The sequence below is a fragment of the Rhinopithecus bieti genome, unplaced genomic scaffold, assembly GCF_001698545.2.
Source record: "Rhinopithecus bieti isolate Rb0 unplaced genomic scaffold, ASM169854v2 scaffold_25530, whole genome shotgun sequence".
Lineage (NCBI taxonomy): Eukaryota > Metazoa > Chordata > Mammalia > Primates > Cercopithecidae > Rhinopithecus > Rhinopithecus bieti.
This window is the reverse complement of record NW_016811646.1, coordinates 223,834-239,289: the sequence shown is the minus strand read 5'-3', so window position 1 is coordinate 239,289 and position 15,456 is coordinate 223,834. Positions and strand designations below refer to the sequence as shown.

At 42.0% G+C, this 15,456-nt stretch overlaps 1 protein-coding gene across 2 annotated transcripts in view; it reads right to left on the bottom strand.

Annotated features, from left to right (window-relative positions):
• PRLR (prolactin receptor) overlaps positions 1–15,456 on the bottom strand; it is a 167,098-nt gene that overhangs the window by 53,494 nt on the left and 98,148 nt on the right. For both annotated transcript variants that reach the window (XM_017894520.1, XM_017894521.1), the window contains exon 2: positions 5,012–5,073. The gene's annotated coding sequence lies outside the window, so the exon portion shown is untranslated. The remainder of the gene's footprint in view (positions 1–5,011; positions 5,074–15,456) is intronic.

Below are 15,456 nucleotides of genomic sequence, written 5' to 3'. Positions count from 1 at the left end.
CACCCACCCACCCATTATCCATCCATCCACCCATCCATCCATTCATCCATCCATCCATCCATCCACCCATCCACCCATCTGTCCATCCATGCATCCATCCATTAACCTACCCACCCATCTTTCCATCCATCCATCAACCCACCCACCCATTTATCCATCCATCCATCCATCCATCCATCCACCCACCCACCCATCTATCCATCCATCCATCCATCAACCTACCCACCCATCTTTCCATCCATCCATCAACCCACCCACCCACATCCATCCATCCATCCATCCACCCATCCATCCATTCATCCATCCATCCATCCATCCACCCATCCACCCATCTGTCCATCCATGCATCCATCCATTAACCTACCCACCCATCTTTTCATCCATCCATCAATCCACCCACCCATTTATCCATCCATCCATCCATCCATCCATCCATCCATCCATCCATCCACCCACTCACCTATCTATCCACCCATTCATTTATCCATCTTTCCGTCCATCCATCCATCCATTCATCAATCTACCTACCCACCCATCTGTTAACCCTTCAACAAACATCAACTGATGCAGGGGTAGGGTCCTAAGAATACAATGTTGTGCTGAAACAACCCTCCTAGTACTTCCAGTCTCCTGAAGAGAGGAGCTAATAAAACACTTCAGTATAAATGATGCAGGTGCTAAGAAGAAGCCCTGCAGGTACCATGAGAACCAATAGCAGGCCGATTTGACCTGACTTAGGAGGCCAGGAGGGGTTGCCTGGGGAGGCTGCTTCAGGAGAGGAGGAGAAAGCCCCTCTTCTTTGTCTATCATAGCCCTGAATATAGCCGGGTCTGGCAGACACTGCTGGTTGCTTCTCCAACACCCACTTCTCCCTTCATTTTTGTCCACAGAATCCAGTTTTGTTAGGTATCAGGCATCTAGCCTCAGGGGATGAGGAGGTATTAGTCTAAGCTAACAATGGTGATCTCACTTGCCTTTTGCCTGTGATTGGTTTAGGAATGTTCTTGACAGCGAGGTCTAGCAGAAGTCTTCAAGGGCTCGGTTGTCAGCTTGAAGTTGGATATGAACTGACTTTGCAGCATGATCCATAGGCAGGCATACACTTTGGAGTCAACACACTTAGGGACTTGGACAGGTACCAAGTAACCCCATCACTTAAGAGAGACAGAATAGGAGGTTGGTTTCTAGAGCTGGTCCTGTCATTCATCAGCCACATTAAATTTGGCATGTCTTTTCCTCTTTCTGAGCATGAGTATCTTTTAATGTAAAGTGTCGAGAGGGTCACATGTGCCCTGCTTTCCTCAGTCAACTGTTGTAAGGATAAAATAAATGACATTGTTGTGCAAGTGTGCCACATGGCTGCAAAGTGCTATCGAAGCATGAACCACTGTCATTGGCAAGGCTTGATAAATGCTCCACCATCATCAGTTGGGGTTACAATTGCTCCTTGGAACCCTCCAGGCTCCTCAGATTTTTCTGAGTGGAGGCCTAATTTCAGATGGAGAAGATGCTCCTCTTCCTTGAAATGTCTTTTGACTTGGAAACTCACTGCTTTAAGTGGGCTCAGGGACACTGCCTGGCTCCTTGTGTCACCAGAGTGAGATCTCCCTTTGTCTAGGAGCCCAGTGGCTCCCGTATGTGAGTGAAACTCTGAGTCCCTCTTGCCTCAGGATTCAGGATGGGGTCTTTTGCTTCATCAGAAGCCCACAGAACTCGGAGGCCATCCAATGGAGGAAATGGGCTACGAAGCCGACTCCAGTAGCTCCTTTCTTTCCATTTGTTAACATAAAGAGTTTGGGTGGGGCAGATGCATGTTTGCTCAGGGCTGGGCCTGAGCTTTGGCTCCCTTCCCTTTTGGAATTCGGTTCCTTCTACTCTTCTCTATCCCTGCCCACAGAGCTGGTGATATTGGGCTGCATCTCTTTTCCAGAACTCTCTGCTGGAAGTACCAGCCTCAGTCTTGAGACACGCTGTTCAGCAGAACCTTCTATCATGATGGAAATGTCCAATGGATTTCCTTTGTCCAGTGGTAGCCACAAGTCAAATGAGGCTGGCAAACATTTGGAATTTACTCAATGTGACTGAAGCATGGAATTTTTAATACTATTTAATTTCAATTAATTCATATTTAAATTGCTACAAGTAGCTAGTGGCTTGTGTATCAGACAGTACAGGTCTACAGCTGAATATTCCAATCGTTTCAGTCTCTCCATTGCAATCAAAATTAATTTGTCCTGTGTCCCAATCCCAAGGGTCTCTTCTTAAAGAAGCACCAGCAAGACAATCTCATAAACAAATTGCTACCCATAAATTAAGGCCTTTCTCTCTTAGGTACATGTGTAGGTTTTGAGTAATGCCACAATTTAGTCAAAGCAGAGGCTCGAATGATAGGAATTTGAGAAACTCTAACAGGTAAGTGGTGGGGGAAAAGATTATGAGTATAGAGCTTTAAAAGAACTTCAAAGCACACCCTATGGGTGGACACATCCTCCCTAGCACCCTGGGCTGCTTCTAAGCTCCTCCTGGCCTCTTGCAGTCTGGACAGAGTTAAGTGCAGAATTGTGTGGATGGGAGCCTGGGAAAGGGCTGGAAGTGGGAGGGTTGGAATGGGCAGAGCCTGAAGGATGCCAGGGCTCTTGCAAAAGAATCTGGCATGCCAGGCAGAGAGACAGTTTGTTCCACCCTGGGTGGGTATGGGGCATGATGGAGTGATTGTTAGGGAGTGATGATTACCACTGGGACAGGACTGGAAAGTTAACAATTAAGTTAAAGAGACCAGACATCATAGTAAAGGCTGCAAAATGGACTGTGACACTTTGGGTCGAGTCTTGGACAGGAATTGCAATTTTACTCTTAATTTTTAATCCCCTCTTTCAAGGAGTTTCCCCCACTCCGAATTCTTCTACGAATATTGCTTTCTGGATGTTCTTTTTACCCTGAAACTGAGCTGTGTTTCTGTTTCTCTTGACCATGTAACTGCTTTCAAGTTCCTGCCTGTGATTTCACAGATATCCACTGGAATCAGAAGCATCTTTGTAATCCAAACAGCAGGTTGGGAAAGGGTGGAGGATAATGGAGACTGGGTGCAGGGGTCAGGGGCAGATCAATCAGAGGAATAAAAGGTCCTCGAGGTGCACTTAAAGATGAGTAGGAAGTGTGTGTACAAACCCTAGGGCTTTGGAATTTCCTTTTAGGGCCTTGGTTTGTCAATTGGTACCACATGTAAACCTGCTACCACCACCTTATCTACTCTATACTATTTGGTTAATTAAAAAAAATGATTTCTGGTTAAGCCACTCTTTAGAATGGTAAGCCTTTTGCTGTAAAAAGTTGAAATTATATAAAGTGAAGCAGAGACTATGTCTCAAATCTTTTGTGCAATAATGTTGTCTATGAATACATGTCTATCAATAATGAATACACACACAAATGCAAAGTAGCAGCCAAATTTTCCCAGAGCTTTGCAACACAACTCAGACTATTGGGTGCTTTCTGACTTCTTCAAACTCTTAAAGGAAGCGTCCACTCAGTATTCAGCATTGCCCTGTTCTCTTTCATTTGCCTCTCCTTCCAGTAAAAGCATGAGGCATTTGACATCAGTGGGTAGAAGCCAAGACTGGAGAAAGCAACTCAGAGAAGTCTGAATGGCTCGATTCACCCCTTCCAATACCAGAGGTTCCTGGGCAGGGCTATTATGCTATGGGGTGCTCTTGTACCCAGGGCATTTTGATAACTGATGACATTTCTTCTGCAAGTATTTATAGTTTTATTCTGAACACTGTACATTTCAGTTGATTTCCATGAAAAACAAACCTCCCGCTGGGCTGAGAAAACTTAGAGCAGTGGTTCTTGGTAGGGACAATTTTGTCCCCACCCGGAGGACATTTGGCAAAGCCTGGAAACATTATTTTATTATTACTTCTGTCGGGGGGAGTTTTGTCCTCCTTGGAACTGTCTGGAGACATCACTGGTTGTTAGAGCGGGGGTGGGTGGTGTCCTTCTGGTATTTAGTGGGAGACACCAGGAAGGCTGCTGAGCATCATATGATGCACAGAGGAGCCCCACAACCCAGAACGATCTGACCCAGAACGTCCACAGTGTTGTTTGAGAAACCCTGGTCCAGAGGGCAAGTTCAAGCTCAGTTCTTGACACGAAAGCGGCATGATGGCTCTCAAGGGGCTATCATGTTTCAATGTGGGAAGACTAGTAAGTTCCCTTAGATGGCCCCAAGAAGTCTCAGGAAAATTTTGCCTAGAATTTTCTTCAACCAATAACTTCATCGTTTTCCTATCTTCCTGGCTCCTTAACTTCCTCTGAATGAGAAAGTACAGCCTCAAAGTCGTACACGTCGAGCTCATCTCAGTGGGTCCAGATCCCATTTGACTGTGGTATAGATAGAGGCAAGTCGGGGGGCTTGGTTTCTCCATCTGTAAAATGGAGTCATAATACTTCATGATCTATTTGCTAGGCAGTCCTGGCAGCCTAGGGTTTCCTTGCCACTGGTAGATGAGGGAAGACCCAGAGTCTGTCACATGTGAGTCCTGCCATGAGGGCTGGGAGGAAGGAGACACAGCAGTGACATTACAGGGCCCAGAAAGCTGTGGCAAGAATTTATGTAGAGTTGCTTAGGAAAATAAAAGCAAGCATAATATTTCTCTCTCTGATTCTAAAAATAACACAGTCATTGTCGATAATCTCTCAATTACAGAACACTACAAGAAGAAAATAAAACTCTCTCATTATTGTACCACTAGGAGATATCAGCTATGAAAAGCTTTGGTATTTTCTTTGAGGAAAAACAGGGCAAAGGATAAACATCAGGTTTCCTGAGCTGGACAGGCTGGGGAGATTGAAACAGCCTTTGAAGACAGCAGAATGTGCCAGTGTAGACATTGACTGGTTTGAGATGATATTCTGTGAACCAAGATAGTTGAGTGCCTGCCCTGGATGAAACGGACAGTGGGGCAGATGGGTGGTGTGACTGAGGGGCATGTGAACAAGTCCCCCTTACCTTCAGGATTCATGTGGAAAGCATCCTCAGTGTTCGCCTCCATGAGTAGGAGAGTTCTTCAGCTGAAAGAGGAAATGGTTCATTTTAGCTGAAAGACGAGAGAACAGGAGATTCCATTTCTGGCTCACTCTGCAGTATGTAGCATGGCTGAACACTGGCACCTCAGTGATAGGCATGAGACAGCTCTAATGTTCTAAAATTAGTTTTTTGGCAGCCTTATTTTGAAGTAATTTCAATCTTACAGAATAGTTATAAAATACTAAAAAAAATATCATATACCCTTGACCCACATAGTCAGTTGTTAGTATTTTACCACATCTGATTTATTATCTTTCTTCTCTGCACATAAAAGTTACTTCCTAATTATTTGTGACTTAGTCACAGTCATGATGCATGTTTACCACTAAATATTTCAGTGTGTTTTTCTAAGAACAAGGACAATTCTCCTACCTAAACGTAGTACAATAATTAACATCAGAAAATTAACATCCATACAGTATTATTACCTAATCTATAGGCTTACTCAAATTTTGCCAGTTATCCTAGTTGGGATTAGATTTCATAAAACTTGGTCCTGGAGACCTTAAAGAAATTTATTAACAAATTGTGACATAGTTATAGATGAATTGGAATTCTAGGTTTTGTATAAGAACTTTCAGACTCTGGGGACTGACTGGTCTGGGTCTGGGAAGCATGAAGGGACAGCTGTTAGATGTATGGATCTTAGAAAAAAAATGATTTCCAGACTTGACTGCAAAATAGACCTGCATAGGTCTATGTTTTTGCTGTTGTTGTTGTTGTTGACAGGCTGTTACTCTGTCTCCAGGCTTGAGTGCAGTGGCACAATCACAGCTTACTGCAACCTCAACCTCCCAGGGCTCAGGTGATTCTCCCACTTCACCCACCCCCTGCCCCAAGTAGCTGGGACTACAGGCACACGTCATTACACCTGGCCAATTTTTTGTATTTTTGGTAGAGATGGGGTTTTGCCATGTTGGCCGGGCTGGTCTCAAACTCCTGGCCTCAAGTGATCTGCCTGCCTCGGCCTCCCAAAGTGCTGGGATTACAGGTGTAAGCCACCGCGCCCAGCCTACAGCTACTTTTTAAAATGGGCTTCGGTATATATGAACAGCAATTCTTAATTTAATGCCCAATTTTGTCTTGCCCATTCCAAGCAAAGGCAAATAATCTAACCAGAGTAACAGACCAAACAATGCTTTTTCTAAGTCTTCAAAATCCAGAATCTTCAGGATTATTCCTTGAGGAAGCCAGCACTGAATATTCTCCATGCTGACTCAATGGACAGAGGAGGAGGTGACTGGCAGGAAGCTGTGGTTGGCCACTGGCAGCCTCATGCCATTGACAACCTCTCTCTCTCTCTCTCACTCACACACACACACACACACACAAACACACACACACACACACACACACACAATTTTCTCAACATTGCTGCTGTTGGCGTGATTAATCAAGAGCCTGGAAGTCTTTACAATCAAAGGCTACCATGTGGCAAGGGCCATCTGAGCGTAAGACAGCCAGCTACGAGGCATTTGATAATAAGGGGCCTGTTGGATCCAGAGCCTGTGACACAGATGTCTGGGGTACGCTTCTTAGAAGCCACTCATTTTTCTCTGTAGGATGCAGTGACACCAAATTTTCTGTTTAAAAAAAATTTAGATTCTAAGAATTATTTTAGAACTTAAAGTTCTGTCTTTGATTAGAGTTGTCCTGCTCTGTTCAGAGCAAATCCTGTTCCATTCTGTCATCTCCCAAATAAGATCCAGACTGTTTTTACACTCTTGACAGAAACCCTGAGGGGTCAGCGAGGGAGTGGGGAACCAGGACAAGGGCTGTGCTGGCGGTGGGACGTCTGTAACAGCAAACGGCAGCAGTGACGGCTTCAGGGCAGGCGGGCATAAAGGGATGGCTTCTGCAGTTCAGCAAACACCGATTGAGTGACAGGCCCTGGGCCCACTTGGTCCATTCATCTATTATTCATTCAGCGTTTATGAAATGCTTGGCTCACCACTTAGCCCTTGTCATCCTCTACCCTGGCTCCCACATCTATTCTTTACCTGGTCTGTGCCTGGTGAGTCTGACTCCCGTGCCCTCTAGCTTCAAGTAGAGTTCTACCCACAGTGCGTAGAGCGCGGAGAGAGGCATGTTAGGGTATCGATTTCCCTTCCTCTCTGCCTGCCTCAGAGAGTGGTGCTAGCCATGGTTGTGTTTCTTTTACCACAAGTCCAGTTAAGTAGTCATGACTCCAGCTATTACTGGGCCCTGGCAAAATTATTCCCTCTCCATTCTTCTTCATGCAGATAGGGGGGTGACAAATTCCCTTGTTCTTCTAACCCTACCCCTGGGCATGTAAAGATCCTCTTTATATTCTCTTCAAAATCCTAGCTGTACATGCCATCCTTTTTCTGTCTGACTCTAAGATGGCCCTTGAATATGTGCTAAATTGTGCCTGATTGCTCTGGACAAGCAAGAGAGATGTAAAATTTTGCATATACTTCCTAATATGAGGATATACCATTATGGGGTGGGGAGACATAATTTAATAGAAGCTCCTGGGAGAAATAACTGACAGATTTCATCTTTTATATACTTGAGTATTGTGTGTCAGTCAAAGACCAACCTGATCTCTGGTCACATCATTTGAAGTATTGCATCCAGAACAGGGGAGGTGATAGTACTACTTAGTTCTATGAATTCTACATTAGCTCCCACTTGGAGTACTATGCTCACTTCCCTGCTCCTCACTTTAGGAAAAAGCATGTTACTTATCTTCAAGTTCTGTCACATAGAGCAGAAGTTGAAAGAGTTTTTCTTCAAGAGCCAAATAGTAAATATTTTCAGCTTTGTAGGCTTAAATGTTCCGAGTACTCTGTTACTGTAGTACAAAAGCAGCCACAGACAACATGTACATGAATAAGCTTGGCTGTGTTCCAATAAAACTTTATTTATATAAATAAATGGGCTGGATCTGGCCTGCAGGCATTACTTTGCTGAACTCTGATATGCCATCCTTTTTCTGTCTGACTCTAAGATGGCCCTTGAATATGTGCTAAATTGTGCCTGATTGCTCTGGACAAGCAAGAGAGATGTAAAATTTTGCATATACTTCCTAATATGAGGATATACCATTATGGGGTGGGGAGACATAATTTAATAGAAGCTCTTCTGATAGAAGAGTGCAAAATGAATTTATTCTAGAGGTTCCCAGAAGGCAGAAGTTTGAGCAATGTGTAAAAATCATGGGGTGGTAGATTTGTGCTAATTTTAAGATCATTCTAGTGGTGATCACTGTTCCCAAAGCGAATCATCTGTTTCATATGTCAGTGAGTTTCTTGTCTTTATAGGGGTTCAAAGCAAAGGCTGAGTGTTTTAGAAGAATTTTCTGCAGAGCATGGAGAGTAAATTGGATGATGTGGGAGGTAACACTGCCACGCATTTCTGTATCTTCAGCATGGTACAATGCACACATAGTAAATCTCAGTTCTATGTTCCTAGAGGGAAGGGGCTGTGTCATATCCTTGCATCTCACCCACTCCTGAAAGTCTAGTATAGTGCTTTAAATATGGTGGGTGTGACTAATACATTTTTTTTTGTTCAACCTGACTCTAAATCCAATCTTGCTGACAGACTAATTACACTAATTTGTCTTTAGTATAATCATCACTACCAGTCATATTAAATAATTCAATTACCTCTGATAAGCTTCAACATTTGAGGACTTTCACTGAAAATAATAGACAACATTTACTAAGTTCTTAAAATATGCCAGCTATCATGCTAAGGACCTTACAGGCATTATCTTATTTAATGCTCCCCAAAATCTCTGAGGTAGGCACTATTATTACCCCTATTTTATTGATGAAGAAACTGAAATTCAGAGAAGACTCATAGCTAAGAAGTTGCATATCCAAAACTTGAACTGAGATCTCTTTGATGCCAAAGGCTGTGCTCCAACCACAATTCCATTCTGCTTCCCAGCCATTCATTTATGCTTTCATTCACTGAGTATTCAACAAATACCAACTGGTTGCCTGCTATTTGCCAAGTAGTATTTTAGGTGCTGATGATAGAGCTGTGGATGTAAACAGGTCAAGTCCATGCTCTGAAGAAACTTACATTCTGGGTGGAATAAAGTGGGGGTTGATACACAATTAACAAATGAGAAAATAATACATGGTAATTCATCACAAGACATGAGGAGATTAAAAAGACAATAAATATTTCTTGTCCACACTAGAATCACAGGTATAATCCTAATTGATGAATTTAGCAAAGAAATGGCTATAATTATTTATTTATTTTATTTATTTATTTATTATTTTTTATTATACTTTAAGTTCTAGGCCACATGTGCATAACGTGCAGGGGTTTGTTACATATGTATACTTATGCCATGTTGGTGCTGCTGCCACCCATCAACTTTCGTCAGCACCCATCAATTCATCATTTATATCATGTATAACTCCCCACTGAATCCCTTCCTCCCTCCCCCTCCCCATGATAGGCCCCCCAGTGCGTGATGCTCCCCTTTCCCGAGTCCAAGTGATCTCATTGTTCAGTTCCCACCTATTGAGTGAGAACATGCGGTGTTGGTTTTCTGCTTCTTGTGGATAGGTTGGCTAAGAATGGGATGGTTTCCAGCCCTGCATCCATGTCCCCACAAAGGGACTCAAACTCACCTTTTTTATGCCTGCATAGTATTCCATGGCTGTATATGTGCCACATTTTCTTAATCCAGTCTGTCACAGATGGACATTTGGCAGTTGATTTTCCAAGGTCTTTTGCCCTATTGGTGAATAGTGCTGCCAATAAACAATACGCTGGTGCATGGTCTTGGTAGTAGAATAATTTATAATCCTTTGGGTATATAGCCCAGTAGTGGGGATGGCTTGGGTCTCACATTGGCTACATTTAGTTCTAGATCCTTGGAGGAATTTGCCAGTCTGGTTTTCCATAATGGGTTGAACTAGGTTTACAGTCCCACCAACCCAGTGTAAAATGTGTTTCCTATTTCTCCACATCCTCTCCAACACCTGTTGGTTTTCCTGACTTCTTAATGATTGCCATCTAACTTGGTGTGAGGGATGGTATCTCATTGTGGTTTTGATTTGCATTTGCTCTTGATGTGCCGAGTGATGATGGAGCCCACCTGCATTTTTTTTCATGTGTCGGTTGGCTGTATGGAATGTCTTCTTTTGGGAGAAATTGGCTCTGTTCATATCCTTTGGCCCACTTTTTGATGGGGTTGTTTGGTTTTTTCTTGTATAATTTGTGTTTGAGTTCTTTGTAGATTCTGGATATTAGCCCTTTGTCAGATGAGTAGGTTGCAAAAATTTTCTCCCATTTCTGTAGGATTTGCCTGTTCACTCTGGGATGGCGTTTAGTTCTTTTTGCTGTGCAGGAAGCTCTTTAGTTTAATTAGATTTCCCATTGTCAATTTTGGCTTTTGCTGCCGTTGCTTTTGGTGTTTTTAGACATTGAAGTCCTTGCCCCATGGCCTATGTTCCTGAATGGTTACTACCTAGATTTTCTTCAGGGGGTTTTTTATGGTATTAGGTCTAACATTTAAGTCTCTAATCCATCTTGGAATTAATCTTCGTATAAGGGGTTAAGGAAGGATCCAGTTTCAGCTTTTCTACTTTATGGCTAGCGCCAGTTTTTCCCAGCACCATTTATTAAATAGGGAATCCTTGTCCCCATTTCTTGTTTCTCTCAGGTTTGTCAAAGATCAGATGGCTGTAGATGTGTGGGTATTATTTCTGAGGACTCTGTTCTGTTCCATTGGTCATATCTCTGTTTTGGTACCAGTACCATAGCTGTTTTGTTACTGTAGCCTCTGTAGTTATAGTTTGAAGTCAGGTAGCGTGATGCCTCCAGCTTTGTCCTTTTTGACTTAGGGATTGCTGGCAATGCGGGGGCTCTTTTTTGGTTCCATATGAACTTTAAAAGCAGTTTTTTCCAATTCTGGAGAAACTCATTGGTAGCTTGATGGGGATGGCATTGAATCTATAAATAACCTTGGGCAGTATGGCCATTTTCACGATATTGATTCTTCCTATCCATGAGCATGGTATGTTCTTCCATTTGTTTGTGGTCCTGCTTTGATTTCACTGAGCAGTGGGTTTTGTAGTTCTCCTTGAAGAGGTCCTTGACATCCCTTGTAAGGTTGGATTCCTAGGTCATTTTATTCTCTTTGAAGCAATGTGAATGGAAGTTCATTCCTGATTTGGCTCTCTGCTTGTCTGTTACTGGTGTATAAGAATGCTTAGCAAAGAAATGGTAATCATCACAAGACATGGAGATTAAAAAGATAATAAATATTTCTTGTCCACACCAAAACCACAGGTATAATCCTAATTGACGAATTTACTGAAGTTCTTTCTTGTTTTTTTTTCCTTCAACTTTTAAGTGCTTGGGGAAATGCTTAGGGTGTGCAGTTTTGTTACACAGGTAAACATGTGCCATGGTGGTTTGCTGCACAGATCAACCCATCACCCAGGTATTAAGCCCAACATCCATTAGCTATTCTTCCCGATGCTCTCCCTCCCCACACCCTGATAGGCCACAGTGTGTATTGTTCCCTCCACTTGCTGCCCCATGTGTCCATGTGTTCTCATCATTCAGCTCCCTCTTATAAGTGAGAACATGTGGTGTTTGGTTTTCTGTTCCTGAGCTCTTTCTTGTTTACTGACATTAGCCCAAGGTTAGTCTTTTGTCCTGACAAATTGTCAGATAAATTGACATTAGCTCAACGTTAGTCTTTAGTCCTGAAAAATTGTCAGATAAACTCAGATTCAGAAAGAAATTGTCAGGATTTCTGGCAATTGATAGGGATTACATATGGCAATTTATAGACATGCATGTGGAACTGTTGAATGAAAAGGAAGTTTAGTCAATAAAGCACTTCGGAATCACTCTTTTTGGGCAGACTGAACTTGAACAGAAGCAAGCACATCCACTTGAGTGAAAGGCATGGGCCTTGTTTAGGAGCAGAGGTACCAGGGTGGCTGAGAGTGGAGGAACCAAAGGGGAATTACAAAATCTTGATTGAGATTGAGATGGAGACAGAGGGAGCAAGATAAATGGGGTAAAGTCAAGTCAACTGTCAGGTCCAATAGGCAAGTGCTGACTGGGAATGGGAGACAGTGCCCAAAGGTCATGCGTGGAGTAAACACAAGCCCAGATGAGGAAGCGAAAGAATGCAATATTTTGTTTGTGTCTTGATGGGTGCCAAGTACAAGGGGTGGGTGTGGGTGGCCTAGTTACAGGTGAAGGATAGGAATTGACAAATAGTAGTAATCCTTTTGCAATTCCAGAATTCCTTTCATTAGTGGATTGTAAAGTGATTTTCAGATTAGAGAATCCCGACAGCATCAGCATAATCTTACTTTTAAAATGGCTAAAACCAGAAAGACAACAATTAGTTAACATTTATTGGCTGCCAGATATTGTTTCTAAGCACTTTAATGCCTTATTTCATTTAATCTTCATAAGTACACTTTGAGAACCAAGCTTATTAATAGGGAGCTAATTAAAGAATGACTAAAAACATTAGTGACATTTGGAGGGAACTTGTATAATGTCATCAATGAAAATGAGTCCTAGTCATTCATATATTGATTTGTTCACTCACATATTTATTCAGCCTATAATAATTAGGCACCTATTACATGTTGGGTGCTATTCTAGGGCCTTTGCCTGGATAATGTTATTGATTTCATTGTTTAACAAAGAGACAGTGGGGGGAGCAAGGGATTTTGAATCAGAAAATCTAGGTTCTGTTTCTAATTCTAACTGGTCCTGTGGTCCTTGGAAAAGTCAGGCTGCTTCTCTGTTTAATGTGTTCTGATGTAAAACAAGGAGCTAAGATGCTTGAGGTCTTTTAGAATTTACTGTTAAAGTATTCAATAGCTTTATAGTACATTGATGGTTATAATAAATACTCACTTATAGTCTGTCATTCTACCCTCCCACCCCCATCAGGGAAATCATAGTATTTATGAGGCTTTAGAGATGGAAACTTGTCAGGGATTGGACCAAGTTCCTCTGCTCTTTTCACTGAATTTCTCTGCCTTCTACGTAGGAGTTTGTGTTTAATTTCTAAAAGAATTATAACAGAGCTGGGTGCAGATGTCAGAGGAAAAGGGAGAGATATAGATGATATAGAAGACAAGGAGAAGTTAAGACTGGGAAAGACAATGTACTAGCTCTCAAGAGCTTTGTGCTCTATCTCTGAAATCATTCAGGGCTGCTATAATCATCAAAAAAAATGTATCCAAAGGGATAAGAAGAGAGACCTTCCAAATGGTGGAAATTACATTAAGGCATATTTGGGTTCAGTAAAATGGTAGAGATGTTCCTCAATGAACATTCTGATTGCCCATGACTGGGCAGAGCTAAAACAAATGGGTCATGTTACAAGGCAAATAACTTTTTAATTTTAAGGCCCACCAGTCAATAGAAATGGGCCACTCTGGTAGGAAGTGAGCTCTTCTTCGTGGTGCATGCTTATGCCGAGACAACGTAAAATCCTAGAGGGGTTAGCAACTTGGATCAGGGCTACAAGACCGGGAAAGGGACTTTCAACTTCGAAATGCTATGACTGTAGGAGGCAGGAGGCTTACAATTTTATCTGTAGTCTATAACCCCTAGTTCAGAGTTTAGATATTCTTAGGGTAATCTACTGGGGAATATTGAAGTCCCTTTTGCAGGCACTGACATCCAGGCCAAATTCCTTAATTAATTTATTTTATACAAGAAGTTCCTTGTATAAATTTTTGACAGAATACTCACCCTAACCCCTGTTTTTGGCATTTCTGACCTCTGATTCTTGACAAATAACCATGATGGGGACTTCTCCGGGAGCCAGAATTGAAATCAGAGTTGGACCAACACAATGAAATTCTAGGCCTACCAGTCAATAGATAAACAAGGTTACCTTTGAATTTGTCCATCGCCCTTATTTTCCTAAGTTTTTCATCTACTAGCTTTATCAGAAGTGTATCAGTCAATTGGTGTTGTCTGAGGATAATAACTTTGACAAGAGAAGGTGTATGGAAGTGCTTTGTAACAGTGAAACAGTCTGAAAAGTTAGAAGTTTTATTATTGTTATAACCTGCCAAGGCCACAGTACTGGTTATTAGCAGATCCATATCTAGAGTGGGTTACTTAGAATCCTTTTGGAGGTAAATAAATAGCACTACTGATAATTTAAAAAGAAGCAAAGTCCAAGTCTCCTTTATTGACCAGCAGACAATAGTAAAGTTTAGAGCTGGATTTTACAAGCATGAGAGGACCAAATCAGGATCACTTAAACACAGGCGGTTGTTCCAGTCCAGTGAGTAACTGTGGCATGAATGTGAGTCTGTAGAAATCTAGCCTTGTGACCTTGAGCAAGGCATGTAAGTTCCTTGAGTCTTACTTCTTCACCTGTGAAGTGGAAATACCTATCACTACATTTAGGTACCTTTTTGGATCATTGTGAATGCACACAGTATCTAGGAAATAGCAAGTAATGAATACATGCTAATGATTATTAACAGCTAACATTGATTGCACATCTGGTATGTGCCAGGAATTATGGGAATCCTCAAAGCATTTCTAGGAAATAATTGGGACAATGATGGGTTGGACATGGGGATGAAGTGGCCACCAGCAGTGGACCTGAACGAAATGACTTTCTGCTTAGTTTAGTTCAGAGGCCATGAGTGTAAATCCAGCTTTCCCTGATGGTGAGGGGCATTTACAAGCTAGGGCTACACTAATAATTTAAAGTGGACTGGGAAGCAGTGATTAAAAAATACCTCCAAGTGATGAAAAGACACTGTTTAGACTTCTAAAGGAAAAGGTTTAAAAAATAATCCCCAATTGATTGCAACATTAAGAACATTCTTAAAATGTTACCTTTGTCCTGATCTCTTAATCCCCATAAGGGGTGTTCTGTAAAGGTTCTTTAAGCATTTAAAGCCACTAATACCGTGAGTGGAAAAAGAACACACTCTTTTAATTAAAGTGGAAAATTGCTATGTTCATGTTAATTTCAACTGAGAACACCTAAAAGTATAAAAGAATACATATTTCCTGGTCTTAGTATCCAGGGCTTAGGATTATTTAAGATCAGTAGCCAAAATTGTTCCTATTTTACACTTCACAATGAGGAAGACTGTTGAGAGCGGAAAGTTAGCAGAAGATGGGTTTTAGTTTTCCAATTATGTCAGCCTGGTTGGAGAACATCTAAATGCCATTTTTCCTTGACCTTTGAACTGTCTTCTCCCTCACTCTTAGGCAACACAGCAAATGACCCTCACAAAGCAGCAAATGAGTAGCATGTGTCAAGGCTGACACTTCTGCTTTTCAATCTAGTTTTTTGCTTCGCTATCCAAAGCTGCCTTCTTCAGGAGTAGCTGCACTTGGCAGAATGAAAA